General features: G+C 47.1%; 1 non-coding gene across 1 annotated transcript in view; it reads left to right on the plus strand.

The window, feature by feature from the left end:
* The window catches only part of LOC119565560, a 45,692-nt gene extending 30,950 nt beyond the window's left edge, over positions 1 to 14,742 (plus strand). Inside the window, exons 31-33 of the transcript XR_006290884.1 lie at positions 2,857 to 2,936; positions 12,526 to 12,639; positions 13,945 to 14,742. This is a non-coding gene — a transcript (maestro heat-like repeat-containing protein family member 1). The remainder of the gene's footprint in view (positions 1 to 2,856; positions 2,937 to 12,525; positions 12,640 to 13,944) is intronic.
* The last annotated feature ends 702 nt before the right edge of the window (positions 14,743 to 15,444 follow it).

Here is a 15,444-nt window from a genome sequence, read left to right on the forward strand (position 1 = left end):
ATGTCTGTTCATCATTGAAAGGAAAAACTATGAATGGGTTGAACAAAGAATTAGATCAGTCCCTCAGGATAAGTAGATTGGCTATTAGCCAAGACAATTGTCACGGAGTCCCCGGGCGATGCTCTGGAACTGCTCCCTATGAAGCCAGTCAGGACTCTGGTGAAGTCTCCTTTCTGTGAGCAAACTGTCTTCAGGGCAAGAAGCTCACATGGCTTCCACCTTCCTGGGTCTGACCTTGGAGCATTCAGCATCCTCTGCCCCTCCGTGCGCTTCCCACAGCGAGTCTGCCTAGGTGGGGTCCTGGGGAAGCCAGAGGGTCCTGCACCCCAACTTCGCGGTCAGACGTGACTCTCAGCCAGCCAGTAAAACAGAGGTTTATCAGATGACAGGAACACGGTCTAAAATAGAGCTTGTAGGTACAGAGAACAGGACCCCTCAGCTGGGTCCATTTTGGGGGGCAGTGAGCCAGACAACCACATCTGCACTTCTCTCCTCGTCCCCAGCCAGCCCCAAACTGACCCACTCTCCAGCCCCTCCTCCTCTGGGCTTTGTCCCTTTCCCGGGCCAGGAGGTAACCTGATTCCTTTGTTCTCCAACCCCTTTAGCCCAGGCCATCAGTTGTCAGGAGACAGAGTGTCGGCCATTTACGTACACTGGCCCTTTGCTCTGCAACAATTACACCCCCTTATCCCACCACCTAGAGACTTAAGAAATGCATAGGGTGTTGTGGAAAACGAGTCACACCCTCTGTTTGGTTCAAACAGTCTGAGGCCTTTTACTGAGTACAAGCATGCAGGGAGAGAGAGTCAGAGATGGTCACTCGCAGGTGCCAGCCTGATTTCTCTCTGCCCTGCCCCTATAACACCAGTCTTATATAGGTCCATGTTCAAGCCGAACCGATTAGTAATTTTCCACCACTCAAGCATTATTAATAAAGCCTTATAAGGAAAATAGAAAAACAGCTTCATAATTAGCACAGTGCTGACGCACTTTGTCATTATCAAGATCTGCAGTTTGCAATTTGCAGGCAGCATTTTGACTAGGGACTTTTTGCAGGGTGGAGGGTGCATACCAGGGACAGCTAGGGACTTTTCGGAGGCCCTTTGGTTCTTATTTAGTTAGAAATTGGCCTAGTCCATTATTTGTGTCAAGTGCCACAGCCTAGCATACGTCAATGCTTTAGCTCAAGCCAAGTCTTACAGGATACAGGCCTATAGGCCTCTTGCGTTACAGCCCTTGCATATAATGCATAGATGGAGCTGCAGAAATGGGAGGGGGTTAGGTCTACAGCAATTGCCCTTACAGCAATTGCCCCCACAAGGGGAAATTGAGGCACCCCTACAGTATTCAGAGGAAACATTAAGAAAATTCCCACTTCGTCACAATAATCCGGGATGCAGGCCCATGCTCTGCATGTCCCTAAACTGTTCTTTGACTGCCAGATGCTGGGAGTGGACAATGGGATGGTTCAATGAGTCATTGCCTGGTCTGATCATTCCCTTAGAAGCACCTGGCATTGGCCACGGTCACAAGACAGGATACTAGATTAGGCAGACTATTGGTCTGACCGCCAATATTTACACCATTGGTGGATTGACTCAAAACAAAGTTTTGACAATAGGCTAGAAATTCAGTCAGAGTGGAAGTCAGATGATCCAACAGAATAAACATCTGCTCTAAAAATGAGAAGAAAAAATTAGAATTTCAACTTGGGAAACTGCTTGGAGACTCTGCATTCAGATACAGTGCTAAGGGATTCTTTGTTTCTGAGGGGATATATGTAAAATGTTTTACATTGTTTTACATTATATGTAAAATGTTTTACAGGGATTATCTACACTGGCAAGTTAAAGCGCTCTAACTTGCTGGCTCAGGGGTGTGAAAAATCACCCCCACCCCGAGTGCAAGTTTGAACGCTTTAAAGCGCTAGTGTGGACAGGCTCGGATCCCAGTGCTCAGAGCTAATCTCCTCGTCGAGGTGGATTACCAGGAGCACTGGCACCCATGACAGCACTTTGAAATTTGTAGTGTAGACATAGCCTCAGTAGGTTAGATCAGACAAAGAGGAGATGCATTGACTAGGCATTGGGATGCCTGTGACTTTAAGAACCCAGCCCTGGGAAGCTGATGCTGAGAGATGTTGTCTGTGAGAGGGGAAATAAAAAAGCCCCTTTGCCCCCCACCATTTTGGCAAACACTGGTATCTCAGTCCCACTGGGGTAACTGTTACCCCTGTGCCCCTGCCTGTGCTGGGTTTTGCCCTCTGTCACCCTCTGCCAGCGCCTCACTCCTGGGCTTAACTCCTGCTCCTCCCCCCGCAGCCCTGATTTTGCCCTTTAGCCCCTCTCCTAATCCTGCCTCCAGCTGCTTGACCCCCTCGCCCCCCCCAGACCAGTAAATTTCCACCCATTGCTCAGACCCTGGCCACCCTGGCCTCCTCTGATTCGCCCCTTTTGCCACTTTTTAACCCCTGTCAAAAGCAGTGTCAAAGTCAGATTCAGGACTCACATAATTTGTCAGACCACTCTGTTTATTAGCAAAGCGCCTTGCTAATTCACCCAGATGTGAGCCCCTCTCTGAGGCCCAAGATAACCTATTTATACAGCTAAGCCAAAGCCAATTTAACATAAAAGACAAAAGAAAGCAGAAACTGACAAATATACATACATATCTTATTTGCATACTAACGTTTACCAATCTCCTAGCTCAGTAGGAGCTCTAAGTTAATTAGTTTGAGGACCCCTTGTCTCACACTCCTTAATGTTTCTCTTCCTGACAACTATATTTCAACAAACCCTTCAAGTAGCATTTCTTTAATGAATTATAATTTCAATATAATTCATTCTACTTTCACAGCAGTCAGCAGAATCCTCGGGTATAAGGGCAGGGTGAAGGGCAGTGGCTTCAGCAGATGAACTGAGCATGCGCAGTACAGGGTAAGTAGCACATTGCTACGCAAAGCAGTATCCTACATTACACTGACTCTGTGCCAGCCCCTCCAGGCGAGCGACATTTGCCCTGGGGAGACACCCAGGGTCCCCACACAGATACTGGCCTCCCCTCCCCAGGCTTAGCTTCTCCGGGCGCCAAGGGCAGCGCAACCCTGCTGGGCGAGCAGGAGATCGGTCTCTGTGGTTATTAGCCATGCCCCGGAGACCCCAGGCACGGGATGGCTGGGTTATCGCAGGGCCGATGCCAGTCCTTCCCCAAAGAGCTGACAGCACAAACACAGTTCAGGGGCTGCTTTGCAGAGCTGTATTACAGGGCTGGATTTAGGGGCAGGCGACCCAGGGCTACCGCTTGGGGGGCGCCTGGCTCGGGATACTGCATAGGTGCTGGAACTAGGGGGTGCTGGGGGTACTGCTGTGCACCCCCTGGTTTGAAGTGGTTCCCATCATATACAGGCTTTACAGTTGACTTAATGGCTCTCAGCACTCCCACTATACAAATTGTTCCAGCACCCCAGGGGTGCTGTAAGGTATTCAAAAGTTTAACAAATGGAGGGGGGAGGTGCTATTTGGTCTAGGGCCAGCCCTGGCTGTGTACAAGGACACAAGGTGCCAGCAGCTGACCATCGGGCCCTAGAACTGGTTGGGGTGGTTCATGAAGGGTGCTGTCCTTCATTGACTGCATTCATAATTGGCTTTCATTCTCCCTGAGGATGGATGTTGGCAATTGGCATGTGCCAGGTAAAAACAAGACTGGCTGCTTGAATTTGATGGTCGAAAGAAAACCAGAAAGTGGTCTGCCGTATTTGTGTCAGGCAACAAAACATCACCTGCAAAAGGACTGAACTGTGAGGAGCCAGAAAGCTGATGAAGACTCCATAGCAATGTGTGGGGATCAGGAGAAAGGGCTTTAGAGAGTTCAATAGTGGCATTTCTTCAGGGACAGAGAAATAGGTTCAGGGCATCCATGGCAGTGCACTCCTGCTTCAGGACATGGCTATCTGGACTCTGCAGAGAGGGACGTGCAATCCTGTACAGGCCCAGGATAAGAGGTTCCAGATTTCAGATTCTGTGCATTTGTCTTCAGCAGGGATGACAAGTCAGTTGGGTCAGAAAGAATGGGAGAGTAAGAGCACACAAGCAGAATGACCCTGTAGCCTGCTGGTTTGAGCACTCATGGGAAGTTGGGACATCCAGGATCCCTTCCCACTACTCTGCTGTTGCTTTAATTAGTTATCCACAGTGGAACAGCTTCACCAGGAAAGAGCCTCACATCAGAATATCTCATAGCCCTGTAGCTAGGGCACATACCCAAAAGGTGGCGGAGCCCTGTTCAAATCCCTTTTCACCCTTAGGTGGAGGGGGGACTTGAACTGGGGAGTCTCCCACCTCCCAGGTGAGTGCCCCAACCACTGGGTTAAAAGTTTTGAGCAAGCCCCTCCTTCTCCTTCCTCACCGCCTAACCTCCCCCCTCCACTTGTTCTGTGTGAACTCACCCGTGGGGCCTGATCCAGTAGGCTCCCCCTGAGCATGCCTATTGGATCAGGCCCACCAAGCGGCTGAATGCCTACCTTCTCCTGGTTTGTGAATGACTCTGGGGCTTCAGTGCAAGATAGGTGCCTGGGTATCTGGAGTGAGGCAGCAGAGTGCGTGCCCACATGCAGAAACATAAGCATCTTGGGAATTTTTAATGCAAAAACATAGGTGCCAAGTAAGTTTTAGGCACCGATAGGGCTTGGTAGAAGTTTTGTGCATCACATTGGTTCCAAAAATGGGACTTGGGCACCTAACTCCTTTTATGCATTCAGGCCTTGGCCATTTATTTTGGTGTATAAGTGGGAACTGAGCTCTTTAAAAAACATTGCCGAATGTGAAGATAATGTCTGCTGAACAAAATTTCTATCACTGTGTGCCTGCCTGGTCTATTTATTGTATAGGCAAGCACAATCCCCAGAAAAATTCCTGCATGCCCACATTGATTAAGCAAAAGGAGCACGCAGGACTTTTCCTGCAAGGGGGTACACAAGCAGCTCTGCTCCTGTTACTGCTGTTGATGACACATCTGCCTCTTTTCTGAAAGAGGCAGGAAAAACAGGCACCCCAGATTTCCTAAAAGAATTACTTCCTGGGCCAGGGTCCTTCTCATATCGGAGCAGCCAAAACCCTGAGTGGCTTGCCTAGGTATCCAACTTGTCCTCTGTGCCAAAGACACTCTTTCAATGAGGTGGCACCAACCCTTATGATATGTACCACATACAATATCCATGGTGGTGAGACCCAAAGAACAAGCTGCAGAATCATGTGAATAAGTTACAGAACCTTGTGGTCAATGCAATTATCCCATCATTCCACATTTTATCATGCACGTTTGAACATCTCACCTGCATTCTGCCCACTAATCCATCTCCCCTAGGATTTACTCTACAGCATTTCTAAAATAGTTTTTCTGTGACATATGTGGTATATACAGAGCACATGAAATTGTGACATCAGAAGTGTATTCGCAAAAAGAAAAGGAGGACTTGTGGCACCTTAGAAACTAACCAATTTATTTAAGCATAAGCTTTCGTGAGCTACAGCTCACTTCATCGGATGCATTCAGTGAGCTGTAACTCACTAAAGCTTATGCTCAAATAAATTTGTTAGTCTCTAAGGTGCCACAAGTACTCCTTTTCTTTCTGCGAATACAGACTAACACGGCTGCTACTCTGAAACCTGTCAAAAGTGTATTGACGCTCATTTGGGATGACCTGCATAATTCACTCCCGGTCTGTGAGAAATGAATCCATAGGGAAGCAATTTATTTAATTAACATTTGCATATTCTCCAAGCCAAGCAATAGCGTTCTTAGTGGCTAAGAAGGACTCTTGGAGCCCAACGCTGAATTTGGTTAGTGGGCACTCCTCGACAACGCGTATCTTTGTTTGGTCTGCTCCGTAGCTGCAACTGGGATTGTCTCGAATACCCCAGCAGTGCTGGTTGGCTGCACAGAGGCCTTGCTCAGCCTGGAATCAGTTAAGAAGGGCCAACTGACAACGTGGCAGGTCGAAGCCGGGCAGGTGAGCAGCAGGTCTGTGATGAGGAACTAATTGGTGATTGATGTTAAACACCAGTCTTCCCACCACAGGGACGCCGCTGTCACATCCTGGCGCGGCAGCCTCGACTACAGTGGGTGTTGTGACAAAAGCGTGTAGCTGGTGTGCTAAACAGGTCACTGAATAAGGGAAAACTTGGGTTGGCACGTACCTTCTCAAGCAGCTTTCCAGCTGCAATCTCCCAACTGATGTAAGGGAGAGCAATGTGGCTCAGAATTGGAAGCCATGGAAGATGAGTCAGTTGGAAAGTTCCTGTGATGATGCACTTTGTTGAGTTGAGTTGCACATCAACAAGTTTGGTGTGTTCCGGCTGACTCCGTACTGTTGTATTACTCTGCTATTGAGTATGAGATGGCAAGGTCTGAGTTCCTTAGGTACATCTCCCCATGAAGAACCTGCCAATTTGCGGAGAAGGTTTTTGCATGTCTTGACCTTTGCTGCTATCTTTCTCAGACGTCTTTTGTATGTCAGTTTGGCCGAGGGTTATACCTAAGTACACTGGGTATGCTTTGGGCCTCAGCCTCTGGCCATTCATGATGGTGTTTAATTCCCTCTTAGCGTTGGCCTGGTGGAGGTGGAATGTGCTAGAGACTGTCTTGTTAGTGGTAGGCTGAAGGCACCGTGCGGAGTAATCAGCCAGCTTGGCAGCGTTATCACTCAGGCTCTTCTGTAGTTCAGAGAAAGTCAGAGCCTGTGGCCTGCAGCAGATGCCACCTGCATAGATCATCTTCCATGCCTGGCTGGATGGCCGGTCATTGATGTATAGCTGGAACAAGACGGGGGCTAGAACAGACCCCTGGGGTAAGCCATTCATCTGTTTTTTTCCAAGTACTTGTTTTCTCACTCCATATGCACCCTGGACCGTCTGTCTTGGAGTAGCAGTTCGATGGCATCCATAACCCATGGGGGGAGGACTCTTGAGATTTTAACAAGTAGACTCATGTGCCATACCATGTCATATGCTGCAGTGAAAGAAGAAAATAGTGCCTTTTTTCAGGTTTCTTTGGAAACTGTTTTCAAAGGTTAGCACAAGTACTTGGTCACATGTGCTTCAACCTTGTCAAAAGCCTGCTTGCTCCACATTCAACATGTTCTCCACCTCTGGTGGTGGTTGCTGTAAAATTAGGTGCTCTAGAACCTTGAGACACACAGAAAGCAGCAATATTGGGCAGTAACTTGATACCAGCTTTTGGCAGGCTGGTGACTTTTGACATATGCCAGATTTTTGGCAGTCTTCCTTCATTGGTGACCTTGTGAAGGACTGAGCCAGCCAAGAGCAGGCGCATGGGCCAAGATGTTTCAGGAACTCTGGAAGGATGTTGTCATAGCCAGCAGCAGTGCCAGATTTGATGTTATGTAGCACTCTGTCCAGCTCAGGAACTGTGAAAGGTTCAGGGCAAGCTCTGGATTTGTGCTGCCTGCAGAAGACCCCCTTCACTTGCTCTGGACTTGACTCTTCACTTCTTTTCCCAGGGTTGTCTTTCCCATACGAGGGAGGTGACTGGCTACTTGGTTAGCACTCACAGATGACCAGCTTGGTGTCAGTGGTTGCTGGGCTACTTCAAGGCGACAGAGTAAACTCCAGCATTTTTGGCTGGAAAAAGTAAAGTCCAGGTTCTTGGTCTTTTTCTCCCACCTGGCTTAATGAGCACAGCTCAAAACTTCGACTAAGTGGTTGGCTGCGTCCAGGTCACTAGTTGACTCATACTGCTTCAGTAGAGCAGCACACTCTTCTTCAAGGCAGGGGATGTAAACAGGGTGATATCCATGTGGAATGGCTCTGGCGGCTGCTTTGTAGATGGCTCTACAGAAACGCCTGTAAGCCTGCTCTATCGGGATATGGTGGGGCAGTATTGTTACAACACTCCATTCTAGAGTCTTGCTGGATTTCTCCCAGTTGGCTTTGTGCAGGTTCCACCGCTGCTGCTTTGTGCTCATGACGATCGGTAGCTAAAGACCAATATGGATCAGTGGCTGGCTGTGTGGAAAGTTGTGCAAGACTTGACATGATGCTGAATGTGGGTTTCCGTGTACTGAGCTGATCCAACATATGTCAAGTGAGTAGTTGCAGTTCCATCTAGAAGAATGGATTTGTCAGGAATAAATCATGCCAAACTAATCTGATTTTCCTTTTTTGACAGGTTTACTGGCCTAGTAGATAGTGGGGAAGCTAGAGACATAATATATCTTAATTTTAGTAAGGCTTTTAATTCAGTTTCATGTGGCATTTCCATAAGCAAACTAGGGAAATGTGGCCTAGATGAAATTACTACAAAATGAGTGCACAACTGGTTGGAAGACAGTACTCAAAGAGTAGTTATCATTGGTTCGCTATCACACTGGGAGGCCATATCAAGTGGGGTCCCACAAGGGTCTGTCCTGGGTTTGGTACTATTCCATATTTTCATTAATGGCTTGGATGATGGAGTAGAGAGTCTGCTTATAAAAGTTGCAGGTGACACCAAGCTGGGAGGAGTTGCAAGCATTTTGGAGGACTGGATTAGAATCCAAATGACCTTGATAAATGGAGAATTAGTCTGAAATCAATAAGATGAAATTAAATAAAGACAAGGGCAAAGTAATACATTTAGGAAGGAAAAATCAAATGCACAAATACAAAATGGGGAATAACTGGCTAAGCAGCAGTAATGCAGAAAAGGATCTGGGGGTTATAGTAAATCACAAATTGAACAGTAGCTAACAATGTTGTGAAAAAGGCAAATGTCATTCTGGGGTGTATTAACAGAATGTAAGACTCGGCAGGTATGTAAGTATGAATGTTGTATGTAAGACATGGCAGGTAATTGTCCTGTTCTCCTCAGCACTGGTGAGGCCTCAGCTAGAGTACTGTGTCCTGTTCTAGGTGCCACACTTTAAGAAAGATGTAAACAAATTGAAGACTGTTAACATGCCCCCCACAGCCTTCTCTAGACTAATCATGGCCAGTTCTTTCAAGCTTTCCTCATAGGTCAGCTTTTCTAAACCTCTTATCATGTTTGTTGCCATCCTCTGAACTCTTTCCAAATATGTAAAAGGTTGTTATAAAGAGGACTGTGATCAGTTTTTCTCCATGTCTACTGAGAGTAGGACAAGAAGTAATCGGTTTAATCTGCAGCAAGGGATATTTAGGTTAGATATTCGGAAAAGCTTTCTAACCATACGGGTAGTTAAGCACTGGAACAGGTTACCAAGGGAGTTGTGGAATCCCTGTCACTGGAGGTTTTGAAGAACAGGTTAGACAAACACCTGTCAGGGCTGGTTTTGTTTACTTGGTCCTGCCTCAGAGCGGGGGATGAACTAGATAACCTCTTGAGGTCCTTTTCAGCCCTTCATTTCTATGATTCAAATGTGATACTTTTCAGTTTAAAAAGTCAAGATGATCTTGACAATATGTTCTGCTATTATAATGTCTCAGTTCAGCAAATGACCGTTGCATGTTGGAGTCTGCTTACTTTCCTATTGGGAATCCCTGAAGCTTCACTACTTGTTTCCATGCACACTGTTTTGTATTGTCCATTCCCCAGACACCCAGCCAATACCTTTATCTGTTTACATCAGCCTATCCAGAAAACCGCCTGAAAGCACTAGTTCAACAAAGCACTTAAAAGCATATGCCTGATTTTAAGCACATCAGTTATACATCCCTCTTAAGCAAAGCACTTGAGCATAGATTTAAGGTTAAGCATAATCTGATTTGATGCTTTACATTTACATAGTCCTCATTCACCTGTGGCTCTCAAAGTGCTTTATGATTGTGGGTATGCAGGAAACGCTTCTGGTTTTAAAATCTCAATATTTTTACACGTATTTTTTGTGCAGAGGTACGGAGAAAATTGTGGGGAGGATCCAGACGCAACACATATCCCCAGGCTGCCTATGCTGTGGTCAGGTGTCAGGCACCAGGGTCAAGCTCTGAAAGTTTATTAGTAAGAACTTAGTAGACATTTGGATTGGCTCTGGAGAGGGAGCCAGTCGTGGCTTGTAAAGGAACTGCTCAGGATCAGAACTGAATTGCACAAGCTTATGCTGCTCCTGTCTCAGAGCTGTGCAGTCTGGCTCACAAGAATTGAAACAGAATGGCCAGAAAGACACTCCTCCCACAGTAGCTTGTAGCTTAGAGGGAAGTGCAGTGGCATAGATGCTGGAACAGGGGTGGGCAAACTTTTTGGCCCAAGGGCCACATCTGGGAATAGAAATTGCATGGCGAGCCATGAATATTCACAAAATTGGGGTTGAGGTGAGGGCTCTGGTTGGGGGTGCGGGATCCAGGGTGTGGCCAGAAATTAGGAGTTCAGGATGTGGGAGGGGGCTGGCGATGAGGAGTTTGGGGTGCAGGAGGGTGCTCCAGGCTGGGATTGAGGGGTTTGTAGGGCGGGAGGGAGATCAGGGCTGGGGTAGGGGGTTGGGGCATGGGGGGAGGCTCAGGGGTGCAGGCTCTGGGTGGCACTTACCTCAAGCAGCTCCCAGAAGCAGCGGCATGTCCCTTCTCTGGCTCTTAAGCAGCGGCACGGCCAGGTGGCTCTGCGCGCTGTCCCGTCCGCAGGCACCGCCCCTACAGCTCCCATTGGCCATAGTTCCCAGCCAATGAGAGCTGCAAGGGTGGTGCTTGGGGTGGGGGCAGCATGCAGAGTGGAGCCCCCTGGCTGCCCCTACGCTTAGGAGCTGGAGGGGGGCCATGCTGCTGCTTCCAGGAGCCACGTGAAGTGGCTGCTCCCCGGCTGGAGCGCCGGAGGGGGGCAAGCCCCAGACCCCACTCCCCAGTGGGAACTTGAGGGCCAGATTAAAATGGCTGGCGGGCCTGATCCGACCCATGGGCCATAGTTTGTCCACCCCTGTGCTGGAATTAGGGGTGCTGCCACACTCCCTGGCTTGAAGTGGTTCCCATCATATCCAGGGTTTACAGTTTGGTTCAGTAACTCTCAGCACCCCTGCTATAAAAATTGTTCCAGCGCCCCTGTGCACTGGGTTAGGCAGCACAGGAGTTCATGCTTCTTTTACCTGCCCTACAAATTTCCAGGCAATTTTGTATTTTGTAAAGACCTCATATCCCTGTTCCTCAAGACAGACATCTCACTCTTCCTGTTTTATATATGAGGAAAGTGGGTCACTTCAACTAAAGGTGGGAATAGAACCCAGGACACTAATGTGGTAAAAGGCACGTCTCATTCACGAAGCCATATTGCTTCTGGACACGTAGGTACGAGTTCTGTCTTTGGTTGTCTGCATGCTGAGAGACCCAGCTGAATTTCCCTGGGCAATAGTTACCCTTGTTTAGTGTACTGACTGCATGCTGTGAAGGTAACAGCGGCTGTAGGAAGAAGAAAAGATGACCCTGTGCTTAGGGTCACATCCTAAGACCCAGAAGAAATGGGGTCCGGCCTGTGCTGTACTCCACCCTGTTACCCAGGGTTCTTTCAACCCAAAGCTCTTGTGAACTTTTACTCTGTGTGAGGTGGTGTCAGGAAATAAATCAGGGGTGACACGGCCGTCTGACCGATAGATGGCTGGCACAAACAGAACAACACAAGAGTGCTTTCACTTAAAACTAACCTTTACTTAGTCTCAAGCACTTACACACGTCCGCAACAGGTTAGTAAAACACCTCCAACCCTCGATAATTACCTAAGCTGAGTGTGGCTCTCGAGTGGCACAGCGGCAGCCTTCCGGTGGCCAAATCTTCCGTCTGAGGGAGAGTCCAGTCCACCTACCTCAAACTTTTTCCCCTTCTTTATACATTAGTAATACAATGACATGTCCCTTAAAGAAAACTTGTTAAGCAAGCAGTTTCAGTGGTCAAGCAAGAGGTTTCCTTCTGATTATTGATTAACCAGGTTTGGGTTTTCCCCAGAGTTTGCAGCCTTGAGGCCCTAACAGACATTCCTGAAGGCACATCCTGCCCTTCTAAAATGCACCTATCAGCAACTTCAACACAATCCTTATCAGGAAGGACAGGGGTCAAGCTGCGCTTTCTGTGGCACCCAAAATCCTCTCCCCTCCTGCCTTGGTTAAGCTGAGGCTGCTGCATGGCCAATTTACGGCCTGCTGACTTGGCTATTGTTTTTAGCAATAAGTAATAGTGGTTTCAGGCACTTTACTGGTTTGCCAAAATCTCCCCGTACAACCCTGCCATGTGATGGCAGCAAGAGGCCCTGTAGTGGAGGTGAGAGTGAAGGGCCACTGGGAAGCAACTCTGAAGAAAATCATAGATTTTTCAGTTTCCTATTGCAGGCAGTATAGCCCAGATGGGCATGTTCCTAGTATCAGACTATTTGCCATATGTATTAACAGGCAGAAAATCCTCTGTCAACTGGGTTGCATATTTTTGTGCCCTGGCTGAAAGAATCTAGCTTAATCTTCCGGGATAGTTGATTACTTGAGCCAAAACCCAACCCGAGCATCTCGTTCACCCAACTCCTTCCCTGCACTCCCTCTGGAGTTTTCTAATGTACATTGCACTTACTCCTGTTTTACTAATTCTCCAGTGAACAGCAATCTGGAGGTCAGGAATAATATTCCAAACTCTCTTGTCTTGAGTGAGGAAAGTGTCTTTCTGAAAACCCAGCTCCTGATCCCGATCTCACATCATTTTTACACTGGTAGGTTTCCATTTTTTCTGTGGAGTTGCTCTTGATTTATATTGATGTACATGAGATTGGCTGTGGAGCTGTTGAAAGTCAGCCTCTGGTGGTATTTTTGATCTCCATTCCCTGGACATGTGGTCTGTTCCCTGCCTCCTCACCCTGCCCATAGATGCATGGGGTCCCCAAAAGCAAGAAGCACAGAGTCCCCTCGTGTGCAATGTGCCCAGAACAAGGGGCACACTAGCTCCATGTCAGAGAAGGCAGCTTGTTTTATTTGCTTTTAAACACTACTGAATTTTTAAAACATGGAAGAGGAAAATTGGTTCATTTTTAATGGAGAGTGGAAAGCCCTGTTTCGTGTTCATCACGGCAAGAGCTCAGCCTGCCTTACGGCTCCTAGGGGGTGCCTCTTGGCACACAAAGGGATGGCTCCTCTCCAGCACCTTACTTCCTGCTTCTTTCTCACCATCCTCACCTGCACTCAGTTGCCTCTGCCAAGGGACGTGGGGTGACCAAAGGTAAGTACTGGCTCTAACCCAGACAGGTGCCTCTTTCTTATTTATCTAAAGATGTTGAACTAGCATCTGATGTCCAGAGTCGAAATGTCTACCAGGTTCAAGATGGGAACTGGCTTGTTCCCTGCCCTCCTCCTTGGCTTGGTCTCAGCCTTTTGCAGGAAATCATAGGAGGAGTCTGATGGTCCAGATTGCTGACTGTGGGCTTGTGACTCATTTTATTATTAACAGTGGACTAATTTGTTCCAAAAATCAGGGGATGGAGGCCGAAGGAGCTGGCTCCACAGATGAGCTCCATTCCCCTTCTCCCAAATGCGCCCAGTAGCACCATGTGCTACATTTATACCATAAAAACCTAAAGATTTGTCTCCCCTTGAATTTCAAGGCCCATTGTGATCATCTAGTCTGACCTCCTGCATAACACAGGTCAGCAAACTTGCCCAGAATAATTCCTAGAGAATATCTCATGCTTAAACATGTGCTAGTTAACATGGGAACTAACACAATTACAATTCTGGTGTAGGCACTTCACAAACGTTTGTTCCTAGCCATTGACTCTCACAGAAAATGAAACTAGCTTGTCCCTTCTACTCCTAGAGCTGCTGTGCGTTATGTGGTAGTATACACATTATTCTAGAAGCACAGGGAAGAGAAGCCTGAGATGCAGCTGTCAATGCCAGTCCTGCCTGCCAAGAGATCCTGGAAGCCTGCCCAGTATAACCTCTTCCCTTGAGACCTTCTAGCAGGCGCGGAGTCCTTGCTAGCTGGGGCAGTAATCCAGGGACAAACCCTCTCTCTTTCTCAGGTTTCAGGGTGGTCTTCCTTGTGGTGTCTGTCTACGCCTTGCTGCTCCTGAGCTTTCGCTCAGGTGAGTGGATGAGGGTAGAGACGAGGGTGTTTTGTGTTTTCTAAGTTCAGATGAAATGCTCATGAGGCATTTATGCATTTGTCTGAATGTCTAACCCTTGAAATATATGGAGACATTGCTATTTCAATGTGCAGCTGAATGATCACATCCAAATTAGGAGGGAAAATGAAATTATCTTCATAGACGCTTAGAATCACAGATGTTAGTGAGGTAAAAGACCTACTAGGTCATATCTAGTCCATCCCCATCTGGGCACCAGAGCAAGATTATGCCCTATCGAATATTTTTTCAGTTCTTTGTCCAGTCTAGTTTTCAATGTAACAAGCAAAGGGGCTTCCACCCCTCTTCCAGGGAGACTATTCTACAGCCTCAGAAATCTCACTGTCAGAAAGCATTTCCTGAGATTCAACCTAAATTTTGCTGTGTTTAATTTCACCCAATTTCTCCTAGTTACACCTTTTGTATATCACCAGAGATGATCTCACTTCCTTTTAGTGTTTGCACGTACCATGATGGGTTGTTTACTAGCAAATGGACAGTTTTATGAATATATTGGAATATGGGTAGTTCTAAATTATTGTTAGTTTTAAAAATGTGGTAAAGTACTTGGAATTAAGAAATGCACGATAAATATCAAAATAAATAAAATGCTTTTGGCAGACTGTTACCATGACTCACCTTACGAATTACTTAGCCCAGGAAAAGAATTTGTTAAACTGGAGTTAAGATTATAAAGTTGCACTGGTAAACAAACAAACTTAGAACATTATAGTTTTCTAACAACCTAGTGTTGGAAGGCCAGTCAATTCTAAAATACAAGCATGGTCAAAAAAATCTAAGTGTGTGAAATGATGGGAATTATGGCCAAAGTATCAAAAAAACTTTACCTCTACCCCCAGCCATTCCAGTTGGTACGCATCTGGAGTTGGCCTGTCTCCTGTGGTACTTGTGAGCCTCCATCTAGTGTTTGGAGAGCGGGCAGAGTCAAGTTTGGTATCTGGTTGTGTGTGGCTTTGAGATTTCTATAAACACGGTAGATAAAGCAGGCTATTTTATGGGTGGGGTGAACAGGTATGTCTGGAAACTAGAACTGTCCCTGTTTTCAGGGCCTGTCTCTGACACTGCATCCTTGACCTGCCGTACAGCCCCCTTGAGCTAGGTAATGAGATGTGTAAATCTACCCCAGGGAATACTGCTGGTACAGGTGGCCCCTATACCCTGGTGCAGAGCTGGTTTCATCAGCTCTGTGTATATATGCTGTGTCCTCAATGAGATCTACATCTGCCACATTAAAGAGGAGGATGAGCTTAATCGGCCAGTTAGATCCAGCCACAAGATCCCACGTGAGTGCTTTTTCTGGGGAATGACAGTGAAGATGGGATTCACCTAATGATTTCACTGTAAGAAACAGTGTGTTCCAATGGATAAGGCACTGCA

The sequence above is a fragment of the Chelonia mydas genome, chromosome 1 (assembly GCF_015237465.2).
Source record: "Chelonia mydas isolate rCheMyd1 chromosome 1, rCheMyd1.pri.v2, whole genome shotgun sequence".
NCBI lineage: Eukaryota > Metazoa > Chordata > Testudines > Cheloniidae > Chelonia > Chelonia mydas.